The sequence below is a fragment of the Malus sylvestris genome, chromosome 13 (genome assembly GCF_916048215.2).
Source record: "Malus sylvestris chromosome 13, drMalSylv7.2, whole genome shotgun sequence".
Classification (NCBI taxonomy): Eukaryota; Viridiplantae; Streptophyta; class Magnoliopsida; order Rosales; family Rosaceae; genus Malus; species Malus sylvestris.
The window spans coordinates 29,309,855-29,327,051 of NC_062272.1; the positions used below are offsets into that span (position 1 = coordinate 29,309,855).

Here is a 17,197-nt window from a genome sequence, read left to right on the forward strand (position 1 = left end):
TGAACCAAAGAAGGTAACAACCTATTATTTGAAATGGGAATTGGAATTGGAATAGGTGGCTCACCGATGTACTGCGATGAAGACTCAAAAGTAGCAGCACTGTCAACAATTTCAGAGATGGTGCTCTCGGCCTTGGGTGCTTTGAGGGCAATGGCTTGTCCCGTGTGATCCACTCCAATTCCCTTTTCAATGGTGGTTTTATATACATCATTCTTGATAGGTGTTGAACATTCTTGCCCTATATTTTTAATCACATTAATAGTAAAACAAGAACGAACATCATTAGGATACTTAACAGATTCAGAAACATTAAAATTATTCACATCGCCATCAAACTCCATAGTTAACTCTCCCTTTGACACATCAATCTTGGTTTGGGCTATTTTCATGAAAGGTCTTCCAAGTAAGATTGGCAATGGTGTAGAGTGGGCTAAATTGTCACAGCCCATCCCGGAATTTTAATTCCGAGGACGTGAAAAGACGAAAATGCCCTTAAACGGGACTAAGGGGTGAAAATTTAACAATTTGGATTGAGTTGGACACGTGGAATCCCCACATCCCTCAAAACCTTCCCCAATTCTCGTACCTTGTCCCTCTCTCTCTCCTCCCTCACGATTACTCTCAGTTCTCTCTCCCTCTCCTTCGAACTCACACGGACCACCACAAAACCACCCTAAATCTATACCAACGACGAATCTAAGACCACCATTGGAACCCTGAAGACTTCACGATCACGATGGTATCCATTTCAGGTAAGTTTTGCTTCGGAAAACCCTAGTTTCAAAGTTCCCGTGAAATGGTACTGTTCATGATCTTTTAAATGGTTACGATTTAGGCTAAAACAAGATCACAGCGAGCTTAGTGAGGTCCCAAGGAAGCTCGGAGTGCTTCGTTGGAAGTTTTTGGACGTAAGAACACGGAGATCGACAAGTTCAAAGTTTGGCCGGAGCTTTCGAGGCAGTTTCCGGCCAAACCACGGCGAACTAGGTGTTTTGTAAGGTACCATTCTCTTTGTCTCTTCAAGGGCTACAACTTTCGTTTTTGAATCACTTGATTTCGTTGAGAAATGACAAAGTTATGGCAATTTGAAAAACGGCCGCCGGAAAAACCAGTCCGGCGACCTAAGGAAGAAGAAGGTGCGCGTGGGGGCGCGTAGGTCCGTGCCTTCCTTGGCGCGTGGGGGCGCGTGCTACAGTAAAAATTATTTTAAAAATATGTCGACGTCCGTGACGTCGAGTAGATCACCGTGGTATATTCATATACCCAATTTGAGCACCGTATGAGAAAGTTATTAAAGATTGTTGGTTAGGTGTTCAAATAACGTTTTATAGTTTTTGCATTTAGGTGAAAATGTGAATTGACGATCCGACCGTTGGATCGTTACCAAACTTTGATACATTGTAATACGTAATAATTGAGGATTATTGGAACTTACGGATTGGGAATCGGAATTACGGATCTTCCGGAATTGGAGTTGTAAGTTCATAAAATAGAATGTAACCATCACTTAGTTTTGGAAATTGACGGAGATCCGACCGTTGGATGGTAATGAAATTTTAGGATGTTGTCCTAGAGGTATAATGTGGACCTCTGGAAGTTATGGATTTAAAATCTGAGTGGTGGATCTTCCGGATCAATCTACGTAGTGACGTATTTTATATAAGTTATATATTCTATCGATATGAATTCTGAGGTTGGAATTGATTATTGTTTTAGGCGCCGATCGTCATGACGCCTTGGCGTATTGTGCTAGGGAGTTGTAGGGCGAACTCCAGGTGAGTGGGCAGGTTTGTTTTCCGTATACATATATACTTGCCGTTTTCCCAGAAATTGAAAATGCATGAAATTATGCTTTTAATGAAAATGTATAAAAGTATATGAGATATATTAGTTGAAATTCCATGCATGAAAGTATATGAGAAGTAGATAGAAATGTGAATCGAATTGCCATGCATGAAATGATATGGAAAGTATGAATTGATATATGATGCATATGTATGAATTGGTGCGGCGGACGCACAGGTGAGTATTTAAATACTGTTATGATGATGTTGATATATATTGAGCTCAAATCCTGCACCATGGTTTAGTGCTTATAGTATTCACCGCATCGCACGCTCGCCTTGGATCCAAGTAGATGCTGGTCGCACAGTCCACGCGGAGTGGGTGCGACGGGCCAGTCGAAGAGTGTTAGTGAGATTTCGACTGGTGGGTGACCTTAGATTATGTGCACAGATGATTGATGAGAAAGCACTACAGCGTAACTTGTGTGCAGAAGGCCGGACAGGTCACAGAGGTGACTCCGGTAGAGTGAGAGTGATAGATTTTGAGCTCTAGGTTCAACCGTACATGGCCATTAGTAGAGGGCCTCCGATTGATTACTTTCTTGCACCTGATATGATTATGGTTGATGCATCCATACTTAACTGTTCAATTTAAACATGGCATGGCATAACTGATATGAAAAATGTTGAAAAAGTGAATTGAAGTATTGAGAATATATATGTATATTTATATTTTACATTTCTGGGAAAGTATACAGGTTTTACGGAGAGGGGTTACAATGTTTTGAGAAATGTTTGGATTTGGAAAAGAATTGTTTTACTGACCCACTCAATTTTGGTTTTGCGCCCCTCCAGGTTCAGGAATCACAAAGGTGTGGTGACTACGAGGAATTCGACGGTGTTCTGACAGATTGGACAAAATTAGGACTCACCTTCGGGTGTATCAACTTATAAATTGTATCTTAAAGCTTCCGTACTGTGCAAATGGTTACGTCACTCTCACGTGAAGGCCAGCATGCCCTCCTTCGGGACGGGGTGTGTCATAAATCCTCCATCTCAAGCATATAAAAATCTGCTGGAAAAATCAAATGGCCTACCTGCACCAAAACATCTTCCAAAACTCCTTTCGGATATGCATTAGATCGATCAGCGAATTGAATAATGACACCATCATTTTTAAGCTCTCCTAGATTCATAGATGCATAAACGGAATATGGTATGACATTAATGGAAGCACCTAAATCTAGCATAGCATGTTCAAACCTTGTATTACTAATAACACAAGGGATAGTGAAACTACCTGGATCTTTGCATTTAGGTGGCGGCTTTCTTTGCAAAACTGCAGAGACATTTTCACTTACATGTACCACCTCCTTCTCTGGAATTTGTTTCTTTGTTGTATAAAGCTTCTTAAAAAACTTAGCATACTTTGGAAATTGCTTTATTGCATCAAGAAGCGGGATATTAACTTGTACCTTTCTAAAGGTTTCGAAGATGTCCTTTTCACTCTCTTCTTTCTTTGATTGCATAAACTTGCGAGGAAAAAGTACATTTGGTGGAATATGGTTAGAAAGAATTGAATTTGGAACACCCTTACCTAAATTGGGTGGCATAGGGGATTTAGAAGGTTGCGGCAAGGTTTGTTCCTTCTTTGTGGCCTTGTCTTCCTCCCCTTCTTCGAGCAGCAACTATTTGTCCTCTTTTTGGCTTTCTTTAGACGTTTTTGAATTAGTTCCAATCTCTTTACCACTTCTCAAAGGGATAGCTTTAGCAGTTTCAAAACCTCCATTTGGATTGACAATGGTTGAACTAGGAAGTTCGCTTTGTACTCAAATTTGTCCCATGAATTATGAGATCTGCCCAAGTTGATTTTTCAATTCGACCATCTCTTTAGCTTGGTTTTCCAGATCCTGAGTCAAAGAAGCACAAGAAGAATTTAGTGTTTGAAGAATTTTAACATGATCCATTGCCATACTTGAATTTGGTTGGAATTGTTATAGGGGAGATTGTGGTGGCTACATAGGTCTTCAATAGAACTCCTCAGATTGCTACCAATATCCCTCTTGTTGAACTTGTTGAGTGATAAGCTAATATTTATATATATTTTACATAAAATTCACTTGTCTTTTCTTAGTTAGTTCCTTATATTTTTGAGCTATTTACTATGTTTTTGTGTTTTGTATGATTTATCAAGCAAAGAAAAGAAAAGTAGCACAAGTGAGATATTAAGTAACAAATTCGTCAAAACTGCCTGTGCAGATTAGCTGTCTTTGGAAGCATGTTACGAACAGCTCAAAATGAATGAGAGAATGAACCTTGTATGCTTGGAAAGCTACGGATGTCTATGTTCTAGAGCAATTTACGGATTGTTAATATCATTTGTCTAGAAGACATTATGGGCATTGTAACACTGAAAGGTTTAGAAAAGGGCTAAGCAGATTTGGCTAATAAAATGAGAAAGTAAAGGCACTTGTTTTGTGTTTTTCTTTGTCATCAACACTTAACAGCAAATGGGGTTATGATTGCACTCATTTGGCTTTGGAGCAAGTGGAAATGCACAGCTAGAAAGAGAAGGCACGACACATGCAAAAGAGAAACATGGACAGCTACACATATGCAAACTGCACAGGTTGGAGGGCATACACACACTCTACATGGACAGCACACACACAACAAGAAAGGCATGGCATGGGCAGAAAATGGGTGGATTGTTGGCTGAAATAATGAAGAACATGTGTGTGCAAATGCAAATGAAAAACACACACACATAGGCAAAGGAAACACACACACATGGGCAGAAAATGGGTTGATTTGTGGCTGAAATGATGACGAACATGTGTGTAAATGTAAAGGAGAAACATGGTAGAAAATGTGTTTGTTTTGTGGCTGAAATGATGGAGGTCGTGTGTGTGCAAATGTAAAGGGAAACATGGACATCACACACCCATACAAACTGCACATGTAAGGAATTGAAGTGGTCCTCTCCTTAGCCTATAAATACATCCACCATTCCCCTTCCTAAGAACCATCTTGATCCATAAAAAAAAGCTTCATTCACAAACACAAATCCCTTGCCATGAGCTCCATTCCATTTCATCCATACATTCAAACACATCTCTATACACTTCCATTTTCCATGCCATGAGATCCATTTCATCCATACATTCAAACACATCTCCATACACTACCATTTTCCATGCCATGAGATCCATTCCATCCATACATCCATAAATCCCACATTTCACAAACACAAATACATTTTTCTTCCCTTGGCCGAGACATTCACCAATCCTAAATACATTCCTAACCTTTCCATATATCCATACACATCCTAGACACTTGTGCAGCAACAAAGAGAAGAAGGAGGAGCCTTGGACGTGCTTATCATTCAAGTTGGATTGTTGGAGCGTTTTTAGGTGTTTTCATTCTTTTATTTTCAATGTCTAAATTTGTTTATCTTTGCTTTGTGAGTATGAGGAACTAAACCCCACTTAGCTAGTTCGAAACCATGTTCATGCTTGCAATATGATTTGATTACTTTCAGTTGTGATTCATAAGTTGTGAATTCAATTTACTTATCCATTTGAATTAAAACTGATTTGTGTACGACCACACCTTTCAAAACCCCAATTCTGACCGAGAGCAATCCTTGTGCATTTGTTGATAGTGTTGCCACTTCATTGCAGCACATTGATACGTCACCTAACCCAATTTCAATTCCCATTTCAACTAATAGGTTGTTACCTTCTATGGTGCAGGTACTTAATCGAAAGCAAGGTAGTAGGGAAGGTTACATCGATTATTGGAAGCAACACACCAAAATCAGGAAGGACTACTATCCCGTTCCGTTCAAGGATTCAATGTGTGAGCACTTTGAGGAGCATGTCGTAGAGAATGTACCCCTCCATGCCGTGGGCCCTGTACAAGCTTAAATGGAGGTATTGTCCGGCTGGAAGACGTTAAAGCAAGCGCTTCTTGGGAGGCAACCCACGTATTCAAATAAGGAAGATTTTTTAATTGCTCCACAATCAGTTTTGCGTTTCTAAAAACCTTCCATTTTCTGTAGTTTTATTTTGCCATGATTGTCATTTTTGTTTGTTGCTTGTTTAATTGTTTTTGGTGTGGATTTATTTTTGAAACACTGACAGTTATGCAATGTATTTTTACATTCATAAAAAAAAGGAACATTAAGCAGATAAATACAAGAGGGAGCCTTCACAAAGGCTGCTTAGGAGAAGTCTCAGTAGTCGGCGAAGCCTCAGCAGTCGGCGGAGCCCCAGAAAGAGGAGGCATCAGAGGTTGATCATTTGGAGCTTCATTACGCGGTACAGCCCCAGAAGACGAAGGCAAATGTTGTTGGAACAAACCCACAAACCTCTTATGATCAAGTCAAATCTGACCATCAGATTCCTGCATCTGGTCAATTTTCCTCTTCATGTTTGTGGCATAGTTGTGTGCGAGCTTGTGCAACTGTTTATTCTCATGCTTGAGCCCTCTAATCTCCTGTTTGAGACTCATCACTTCAGCCGCCAACGATTCAACTTGACGGGTTCGAGCAAATAGGCGTTGGGCCGTATTAGACACAGAACCAGCACATTGCACACTAAAAGCGACATAAAGCAGTTTGTTATCTTTAGGAGTGATAAGGTTCCAGGCCACCACCGCAGCAGTCATGTCATTCTTTATTATAGAATCCTCAACAGTAAGAGGACCAGTAGGGGATATGAAGGATGGGCACCATATGTTGTCTGGAGAAGGCATGGCGGCCTCTTCACCAATGTTTAAGTCAAAACGACAGTCGGAAGGGCCAGACATTTTCAAAGGTGTTGAAGAAAGAAGAGGTCGGACAAGTCAAGATATTAGAAGTGCAAGATGGAAGTTTCTACAAGCGCAAATTTAAGTGTGCTTTGAAATGAATTGCGTGCCTCTATAAAAATCAACACTCGACGGGATTTCAGATATCGAAGAGGTGAGCTCAGAATTCAAAGAGGCCAATTCAAAAATCGAAGAGGCGCTAGCTTTCTCAAAAGTTGGGCTTGCTCAGAAACCACGGGCCATCCTCTGTTCCAGATTTGTCTGCACTCATCACATGCAACCTCTGCACTTGACGGAGCTTAGAACTCGAATAGGCAAACTCAGAACTCGAAGAGGCAAGCTCAGAAATCAGAGAACCATCTGCTTTTCCAGACGTGTCAGCATCTCTCACATGCACGCTTAGTTTTGCAAAAATCACGGGCAGTTTGTCGAAGCGCCGATTCCAGATATCGAAGAGGCATCTGCTTTATCCAGACGTGTCAGCATCTGTCACATGCACGCTCAGCTTTGCGAAAATCACGGGCAATCTGTCGAAGATTTCTGGTGAAGTAGAAAGCACGTGAAGTTTACTGTTCAATCATCCAACGGTTGCCGACAAGAATGAAAGAATAGTACCGATTATTATTTCCTATAAATGTCGACCTTCACCCTCCATAGCAAGGCAGACATACATAACATTCCGTCATCTCTGAGAATGCCTTCCCAACGAAGCCTCTCAAGTCACTCAGTGTTCCTTATTCCTTGGGGTACCTCTGCAAACAACTCATCCAAAACAAAAGTATTTCATATCATGAAGGTTGAAAGCAAGAGTATCTCATATCATGCTTTCTCCCTGTCCTTCTCCTTGTCATTGTTTTCATCTGCGGGACAAGGAGAAAGAGAGCAATCAGCCAGCACTTGGTATCAATCTTCTGATCTGGAACCGACTGCCTGGAACCCCTTCCTGATTGCTTACCTAGCCCTGCTCTCGAGTACTCATCTTCAACATCTTATGCTTCATATTTGTCTACCACATCTGCCTAGGGAACAGATAAGGGAAGTGAAAATGATACCTCGAAGCATGTGGAGACAAGGTACTAATTTATCCTCAGCTAGGGATAAGGAGAAAGAAAGTAAGAGGTGGGCACTTAGAAAGATTGAAGAAAGAAACAGACCAACACCTCTACCTCGTGCCTGCCCGCCGTGCAGAAGAAACAAGCAGAGAAGAATACAAACTGCACAATCAAATCAACCTAGTAGAAGGAGTCTGATTTGAAACCAAGGAACTCTCATATTCCTCGCTCAGAATTCCAAACCAGTTCGAGATCAAAGTTGTGGAAAGATAACAAGATCATCTATCTTCAAAACCAGATTTGCGTTCTTAAACTCTACTCTGTCTAATTTTTACTTTGCCATACTTGTCATGTTTATTCGTTGTTTGTTTGTGTGAGTTTATGCTTGAAACATTGAGGACAATGTTTGATTTAAGTGTTGGGAGGGGGGGTAACCATTGTTTTGCATGAAATTCTTTGCATGAAATTCGTAGGAGTTTATCACCCATTACTTCTAGTGTTGTTCCTTGCTGTTTTAAGTGTTTTTAAGCTGTTTTGGAGTGTTTCAGTATGTTTTGACATAAAAATCCGAAAATCTCATAAAAATTTGAAAAATTGTTTTGAAAAACCCAAAAAGAGTTGTTTTTGTATGTTTATTTGTGTCTTAGGGTACCTTCCAACACAATGATGAGGATTTTGTTTTTAATTGCATGACTATTAAAGAAAGTTATAAACATGGATGAAAATTTGATTTACTCTTTGGTGTATGCTTGGTTGTGGTCATAATTTATGAATTCACATGCAATCATAAAGGAAAAAATAAGTTTTGTAACATGCTTAAAAGAAGGAACTCAAATGTACGCTACAACCTTGTGAGACTTGAGCCTAAACGTTTATTTGGAGAGTTAATAATCTGTGCATCTTTGTTTTCTAAAGTCGTTGCATGATCTCATTATTCTTTGCTTGTTTGCTACTTAGAAGGCGTTTCATCAGTTAGTTCCAAATGCTAGAACTCATGCCTATTTCATTCAAAGCATGTTATTGATTTGCATAATACATATTCAAGATGAAGTTGTGTAGTGACCACCACAGCCAAATTTTCGTGCCCTATTTCATTATGTGTTTAAGTTTAACCCCGTTGAGCCTTGTGTAGCCTATATTCTTTGTTAACCCACACTATCCTCACCTAGCCTAGATTAGGACCATCCATACCCTTGTTCTTGAAGCATAGTAAAACATAATTTAGAAGGAATTCCTTTTGTTGAACTTTTGCAGAAAAACAAGTGTGGGGGAAGTGATTCTTGTGTGCGTGTGTGTGCCAAAGTCCTTAATAAGGCACGGGTAGAAAAGAAAAAGAAAAAAAAAACATTCGTGGAAAATAGAATGAAAAGAAGAAAAGTAGTGAAAAAGAGCCCTAAGTGTTGCATGAATCTTCCCTTTGTATTTAAAAGTTGATTCTGCATTCTAAAGTGAATTCCAAAGTGTCTATTTCATTGCTTTGCTTTCTATCGCTTTAAGAACATTTGTTATTCCTATCCTTTCTTTATTAGCCAATACCCCAAGCCCCGTTACAACCCTTGACTTCTATCTTGAGTTTTATGTGTTTCAATTTGTGGAGTTTGAATTTGGTTTGAGCATATGGTGTCACTGGTTCTCGCATCTAAGTAGTAGCAATCCATTCATGAGATCATATTTAAACATGCTTATTAATACCAGCAAATGCTTTCTTGTTATACATATATGTGAGTACTAGTTTTCATGTTTACATCAATCTTCTCACATGTACCTAGTGTAGGGTGTGTAGTCAGAAAATCTGAGTGAAAATTAAGTGCATATCTTGTAAGGAATTGAGAAAATTCTCTAAGGCATGTTACTACATTCAAAACATCGTTTTAATTGGTTAAATGTGAACTAGTAAGTGGTGACTGTGATTAAGTATGTGCTCATGTGTTAAGTTGACTAAAATCTGTGGGAATGAAGATTTTTAACTTGTCATGGGCGTTGGAAATCCCTGAGGCAAACGTTGGAAGGTTTAGGTTGTGTTTTGTTTTCTTTATTTTGCTCGAGGTCTAGCAAAAGTTAAGTGCGGGGGTATTTGATAAGCTCATATTTATATATATTTTACATAAAATTCACTTGTCTTTTCTTAGTTAGTTCCTTATATTTTTTAGCACAAGTGAGATATTAAGTAACAAATTCGTCAAAACTGCCTGTGCAGATTAGCTAACTTTGGAAGCATGTTACGAACAGCTCAGAATGAATGAGAGAATGAGCCTTGTATTCTTGGAAAGCTACGGATGTCTATTTTCTGGGACAATTTACAGATTGTTAATGTCATTTTTCTAGAAGAAGTTATGGGCATTGTAACACTGAAAGGTTTAGAAAAGGGCTAAGCAGATTTGGCTAATAAAATGAGAAAGTAAAGGCACTTGTTTTGTGTTTTTCTTTGTCATCAACACTCAGCAGCAAATGGGGTTATGATTGCACTCATTTGGCTTTTGAGCAAGTGGAAATGCACAACTAGAAAGAGAAGGCACGACACATGCAAAAGAGAAACATGGACAGCTACACACATGCAAACTGCACAGGTTGGAGGGCATACACACACTCTACATGGACAGCACACACACAACAAGAAAGGCACGGCATGGAGGGCTTGGCATGGGAAGAAAATGGGTGGATTGTTGGCTGAAATAATGAAGAACATGTGTGTGCAAATGCAAAGGAAAAACACACACACATGGGCAAAGGAAAGACACACACATGGGCATAAAATGGGTTGATTTGTGGCTGAAATGATGAAGAAAATGTGTGTAAATGTAAAGGAGAAACATGGCAGAAAATGTGTTTGTTTTGTGGCTGAAATGATGGAGGTCATGTGTGTGCAAATGTAAAGGGAAACATGGACATCACACACCCATACAAACTGCACATGCAAGGAATTGAAGTGGTCTTCTCCTTAGTCTATAAATACATCCACCATTCCCCTTCCTGATAACCATCTTGATCCATCAAAAAAAGCTTCATTCACAAACACAAGTCCCTTGCCGTGAGCTCCATTCCATTTCATCCATACATTCAAACACATCTCCATACACTTCCATTTTCTATGCCATGAGATCCATTCCATCCATACATCCATAAATCCCACATTTCACAAACACAAATACATTTTCCTTCCCTTGGCTTAGACATTCACCAATCCTAAATACATTCCTAACCTTTCCATATATCCATACACATCCTAGACACTTGTGCAGCAACAAAGAGAAGAAGGAGGAGGCTTGGACGTGCTTGCCATTCAAGTTGGATTGTTGGAGCGTTTTTAGGTGTTTTCATTCTTTTATTTTTAATGTCTAAATTTGTTTATCTTTGCTTTGTGAGTATAAGGGACTAAACCCCCCTTAGCTAGGGGGGGAATTCGAAACCATGTTCATGCTTGCAATATGATTTGATTACTTTCAGTTGTGATTCATAAGTTGTGAATTCAATTTACTTATCCATTTGAATTAAAACTAATTTGTGTACGTTGGTTGAGAGTGCACGCTTAATTTTCATGCATAAATCTGACGCTAGGATATAAGGGAGTTTCACCTAATCGTTATGAACTTATATTCACAAGTAGTAAAGGTTGCTTGTCACAACCGTGTTAAGAAAATTCTTGGCATAAGTTTCATGCAATTCATAGTTACAAGTGTTTCGTCAATGCTTATGATTTTCATAGAACTTAATGATTCTTGCTTGTATCTCTATTATGCAATTCATGTAGGGAACTTGTGGGGAATGCTTTGGGTTGTTGTATGCAATCATCCAATTCAATGAAATTAGGAAAATCTGAGGGTTAATTAGTGCAATTCACAGTTAATCTGGGGTGTGAGAATTCGTAGTTTATTGAAAAGCAACTGGAAATCATTTTGTTTGCAAGTGTGTCATGTGTGGAGAAGAACCTCCTAGCTAGCATTCCATCCATTCAATTTACTCAAATTCGTGCAGATTTCATTAGTTCTTTAATTTACTTGTTTTGTTTTCAAATTCATCAAAACTAAAACCCCCTTTACCTTGTTGAGTCATATTAGTTAGAAACTGATTTAGTTTGTGCTTGTAAGTATTTTGAACCAAGTTGAAACCAAAATTCGTCCAAAAGTGTGTTTAGAGTCCAAATCTGCCCAGTTTGTGTTTTTAGGCAGATTTAAGTGTTTTTAGCTTGTTTTGAGTTCTTTGAGTTTGTTTTGAATTCTTTGAGTCTAGTTTAGTGTTTTTAACTTTGTTTATATGTTTTTAAGTCAGTTTAGAGGTTATTAGCAAGCCCTCCTAATCCCCGGTCCAGAACGATCCCTACTTACATTCTTTACTACAATTGATACAAGAGGGTTTAATTTGTGTGTTAATTTAATTTTCGCATCATTGAGGTTCCCTCCACATAAAATTTGAATTATCTCTCCCACCTGGATTGTAAGTGTTGGAAAACAAGTCATTCCTTGATTGATTATGGCCTTGATAACCCCAAGCATTGACACTCTCCCAACCTCCATTCTCAATTAATTGATTATGTTGATTAGTTTGATATCCTTGCCTATAGGACACACCAAATGAAGGGACACTTTGCATTTTGGACCTTTCGATATACTGCAACATAAGAGAAGTAAGATTCGCCATTTCAGCTTGAAGATTTGCAATTGCCATGTCTTGCTTATCTAGTACTTAAAATCAAAGAAATAAAACTAAATCAAATATCAAAAGAAAAATAAACAAAAAATAGTGATTAGCAATTTTACTAATCCTCAGCAACGATGCCAAAATTTGATGTGGTAGAAACTAACACACAAATTAAACCCTATAAATTATGCAATCGTAGAATGAGTAAGTAGGGATCGTTCTATTCCGGGGATTAAAATGGATGCTAAACAACACAAATTAAACTTATAAAATTGAAAATTAAGTTAAACTAACAACAAAACAAGACTGGTGGGATTTTGGACGAATTTAATTAAAACAAAAGTAAAGGCAACAAGTAAATTAAGTTGTGAGTGAAATATGGATGAAAGGATAGTTAAAGTATTATTCTCCACACATGAATCATATGCATACAAATCGATTTCTAGTTATTCTTCCTATAAACCATGAATGACAATGCCCCAAATTAATTGTAAACATCACTAATTAACTCTCAGATTTTCCTAAGTTTATTGAATTGGACTCAACGATGCAACCAAATTATTCTTCTCAAGTTTCCTAACTATGAAAAGCATGATAGAGATACATCTCAAAGATCATTAAGTTCTGTGAAAATCATAAGCATTGACAAAGCATTCATAACTATGAAAACATGATACTCCTACCAGGAATTTACTTAATTCAATCATGACTAGTAACTTTTACTACTTGCAAATATAAGTTCATAACGATTAGGTGAAATTCCCTTATATTCTAGCATCAAATCCCTACATGCAAACTAAGTGTGCACCCTTAATAAACATACAAGAATAAGTTTTCTATAAAGCAAATAAGTAAATCGCATTCATGTTTTATGAAACAATAACTGGATGTAATCAATTTATATAAGCTTGCCGAGTCAGAAAGCTTTTTTTGTAGAGTCTCTTTCAGTTCAGGTCTTGAATCGTTTTGGGGTTAAGCCTAAGACTAATGAATGTGTATATTTCTTCTTTATTCACTTCCTGAACAATTTATGTGCCCATTCTGGATTGAATACCTTTATGTCTTGGTAAGATTAGGGTCAACGATTTTGAATTCACCTCTTGCTAAAAAGAAACTTAGTTACACATGTTCATCATAACTGAAAAAAAAAATCTAAAATAAACATTGAAACTTAAAATAAAGAGAGAAAGAACCTAGAAAACTCCAGCGACTTCAATGGATGATTGCAGGTTACAGCACACTTCCCCTCCTCTCTTATTTGCTGCAATAATGTGTATATATAGGGTAAAGGCACAACTGAATCCCAGGAGGAAAAATATTAGGTTGTTTGAATTATTTAAGGACTCCTAGAATCAAATAGGAAGTGTTGAAATGTGATAAGGATTCCTCCTTGCAGCTGGAGATAAGATAAGATAATATTGGATAAGATAACGTTCCTTTCCAATTAGGATTCCTCTTTCTTGTGTTATTGCTTGCCTTCCAAGTCTCAACTTTAATTTCTCCAGATTTTTGCCCATGTTTAGCACCATTTAAACACCAAAAACGTTCAGCCATATGCTATACATGCATGCTATCCAACCCAAGTCCAAAACTGCTCCAAATTGCTCCATTTAGCTATTTATTGTCATCTTTACCAACTGGACTTAAATAATACGAAAATAACATAAATTACCAAAATAAATGGAAATTAACTAAGTAAATGCAAATAAATAAGACAACAAAGTCGCATAAATATGCTCCTATCAGTGTTGAGTCACATGTCATGTATGCCCTGGCACATTGAAAATTTAATGCGTTGGTGAACATTTATTTCAACGAAATTTTGATGTCTACATACACTTTTTGGCAATGCGAGATCCCGAACATTGCAGTCTAATACATGTTGGGCTAAAGTATATATAACTCCCGTAGTTATTGTATCTCCTTTACCAGAAGACAATGTTGGACTATGGGCAGGGCTGGTCTGTGCACCACAGGGTACAAGAACGCTTAAATTTTCGCAAGAAGAAAACCTCGCAACATTTTTGGACATCACTACATCCATTTTTGGTCATCAAATTTTCCAAAGGACATGCTCCAAAGATTTGTCACCATCTCCATACTCAAAGAATGCCCAGTTATCACCAGTGCTAAGTTTATCAGTGTAATCCGCACTTTGTTATGTGATTAATATCCCCTCGATAGTAATAAAATAAGTCTTTTCATTTCGGAGTCAATCTTGATAGGAGCATATTTATGCGACTTAGTTAACTTGTTTTCTTGCATTTATGTTGTTAGTTCTTAGTTATTTTAGTATTTTAAGCTATTTTCGTGTGTTTGTAGGTCCAAAGGGTTAATGTGGCAAAGAAGTGCATTTTAGAGCCTTTTGGAGCAGTTTTGGGCAAGGAATGGATAGCATAGGCTTGGAGCAAAGGGTATGGACGAAATTGAAGACCTAAGGATGCTAGGATTTCTAATTGAAGAAGGATTCCTAGTTGAAGAATGATTCCTAGAAGAATGAGGATTCCTAGAGAATAAGGATTCCTACTCAAAGAAGGAATGTTAGCCAAGATTTCTTACTTTGGTTTTGACCTTTCCTAATCCTAATTTATCAAGGTTCCAGCTGCAAAGAAGTGTCCAAAATATGTTAGGACACTTAATTACATCTTTCCCTTTCCTTTTCATCCCTTGCCGCAACTTCCCCTTTCCTCTTTCCCTTTTTCCCTTTTCCCTTTCTGATGCGTAAAATAACTTAACACACAAATTAAACCCTCTTGTTGACAATTGTAGTATATGTATAAGTAGGGATCGTTCTGGACCGGGGATTAGGAGGGCTTGCTAAAACCTCTAAACTGACTTAGATAGATAAAACTAAGCTTTAAAACACTTAACTAAACTCAAAAGACTCAAAACAAACTGAAGAGACTCAAAACAAGCTAAAAACATTCAAAACTGCCTAAAAACACAAACTGGGCAGTTTTTTAACTCTAACACTAATTTGGACGAAATTGAGTTATAACTTGAACCAAAACACTTAAAAACACAAACTAAAGTACTTTCTAACTAATAAGACTCAATAAAGTCAAGGGGGTTTTGATTTTGGACGAAATTAAACTTGCAAAACAGATTGTAAATTGAAAACAGATTCTAGACGAATTTTGGATCAAACTATGGATGATGGGCTAGCTAGAGGGTTCTTCTCCACACATGACACACTTGCATACAAACCAATTTTCAGTTGTTCGTTCGATAAATCATGAAACTCAACACCCCAGGTTAATTAGGTCCGCTTAAATTAACCTTCAAGTTCTCCTTAAGTTATTGAATTGGATGGGAAAGCGCATACAACAACTCAACACATTCTTCAAAAGTCCTTTACGTGAAAAGCACAATAAAGATACAATCAAAGATCATTAAGCAACATGAGAACTATAAGTATTGACGAGGCACTCGTTACTATGATGAGCATGAAACTTATGCCAAGAATTCATTTAACGCGATCGTTTATAAGCGACCTCCACTACTTGTGAATATAAGTTTGTAACTATTAGGTGAAACTCCCTTATATTCTAGCATCATATTCATGCATGAAAACTAAGCGTGCACTCTTAACAAACATACACGAATACGTTATCAATCAAGCAGTTAAACGAATTGAATTCACAACTTATGAAATCACAACCAAAAGTAATCAATTCATATTGCAAGCATGAACATGGTTTCGAATTACCCCCTAACTAAGAAGGGCTTAGTTCCTCATAAACGCAAAACAAAGATACATAAATTTAGACATTGAAATCAAAGAATGAAAACACCTAGAAACGCTCCAACAATCCAACGTCTTGAATGGCAAGCACGTCCAAGGGTCTCCTTCTTTCTTCTTTGCTGCGACACAAGGGTGTTTGGTGATGATTTGTGGTGAATTGTGGTGGTGGATGGATGTAGGTAGGTTATGGTGAAGGGTGGAATCCCCAAAAGCTACTGCAAGGGTCTTTATTTATAGGGCAAGGAAGGGCTACGAATTTGAAGTAGTTTTAGGGAAGGATTTAGCTTTCCAAATCCCCAAGAAAACCTAACAGAAATTAATGAATTTAGGAGAGGAAAATATATGGCAGATTTGAAGGAAAAGAGGTAAATAATTGTGGCAGAGAAAAGGAAAGTGAATAGAGGTCAGAAATTTGAAGGAAAAAGGGAAGGTAAGTGCAGGAACTAAAGAGAAAAAGAAGGGAAATTCGGCAAAGATTTTAGGGCAGATTTTAGGAATGTGTTTTGGGTCACAAAATAGGTAAGAACCTCTCCCCTTGTGTGGCAAGGCTTTAGAACAAAGGGGAATGTAATTTTGGGTCAGAAAATAGGTAAGGAGATGAGGTAGGGTGCAGCAAGGATGGAAGAAACAAAAGGGGAATGTGAATTAAAATCAGAAAATAGGAAAGGAGAGGATCCCATGTGCGGCAAGGATTAGGGATAGGTCTAGGTCTCCTAAAATCATATAATTAAGTGTCCTAAATGATTTAGGAACCCCTTTTGTGGCTGGAACATATGTGACTTAGGATTAGGAAAGTGTAGAGCCAAAGATGGAAACCTTCACAAATGGAAACCTCCAAGAATAGAAACTTCCAACTTTAGAAACTTTGGCTTCCAATTTTGAACTCTTCATTCTTCATTTGTCTTGAATCCAATTCTTCACATCTTCATTCAATCCTAAGCTCATTTGATCTTCAATTTCGTCCATCTTCTTAGCTCCAAGCATGTGCAATCCATTTGATGCCCAAAACTGCTCCAAAAGGCTCCAAAATACACTTCTTTGCCACTTTAAACCATTGGACCTACAAACACACGAAAATAGCTTAAAATACTAAAATAACTACAAACTAACAACGTAAATGCACAAGAACAAGCTAACTAAGTGGCATAAATATGCTCCTATCACTT

At 37.9% G+C, this 17,197-nt stretch overlaps 1 long non-coding RNA gene across 1 annotated transcript; it reads left to right on the top strand.

The window, feature by feature from the left end:
* The first annotated feature begins 592 nt into the window (after positions 1-592).
* Positions 593-2,826, top strand: LOC126597068 (uncharacterized). Its single transcript, XR_007614122.1, has 3 exons — positions 593-999; positions 1,717-1,775; positions 2,640-2,826. It is a non-coding gene; the product is annotated as an uncharacterized LOC126597068 (long non-coding RNA).
* The last annotated feature ends 14,371 nt before the right edge of the window (positions 2,827-17,197 follow it).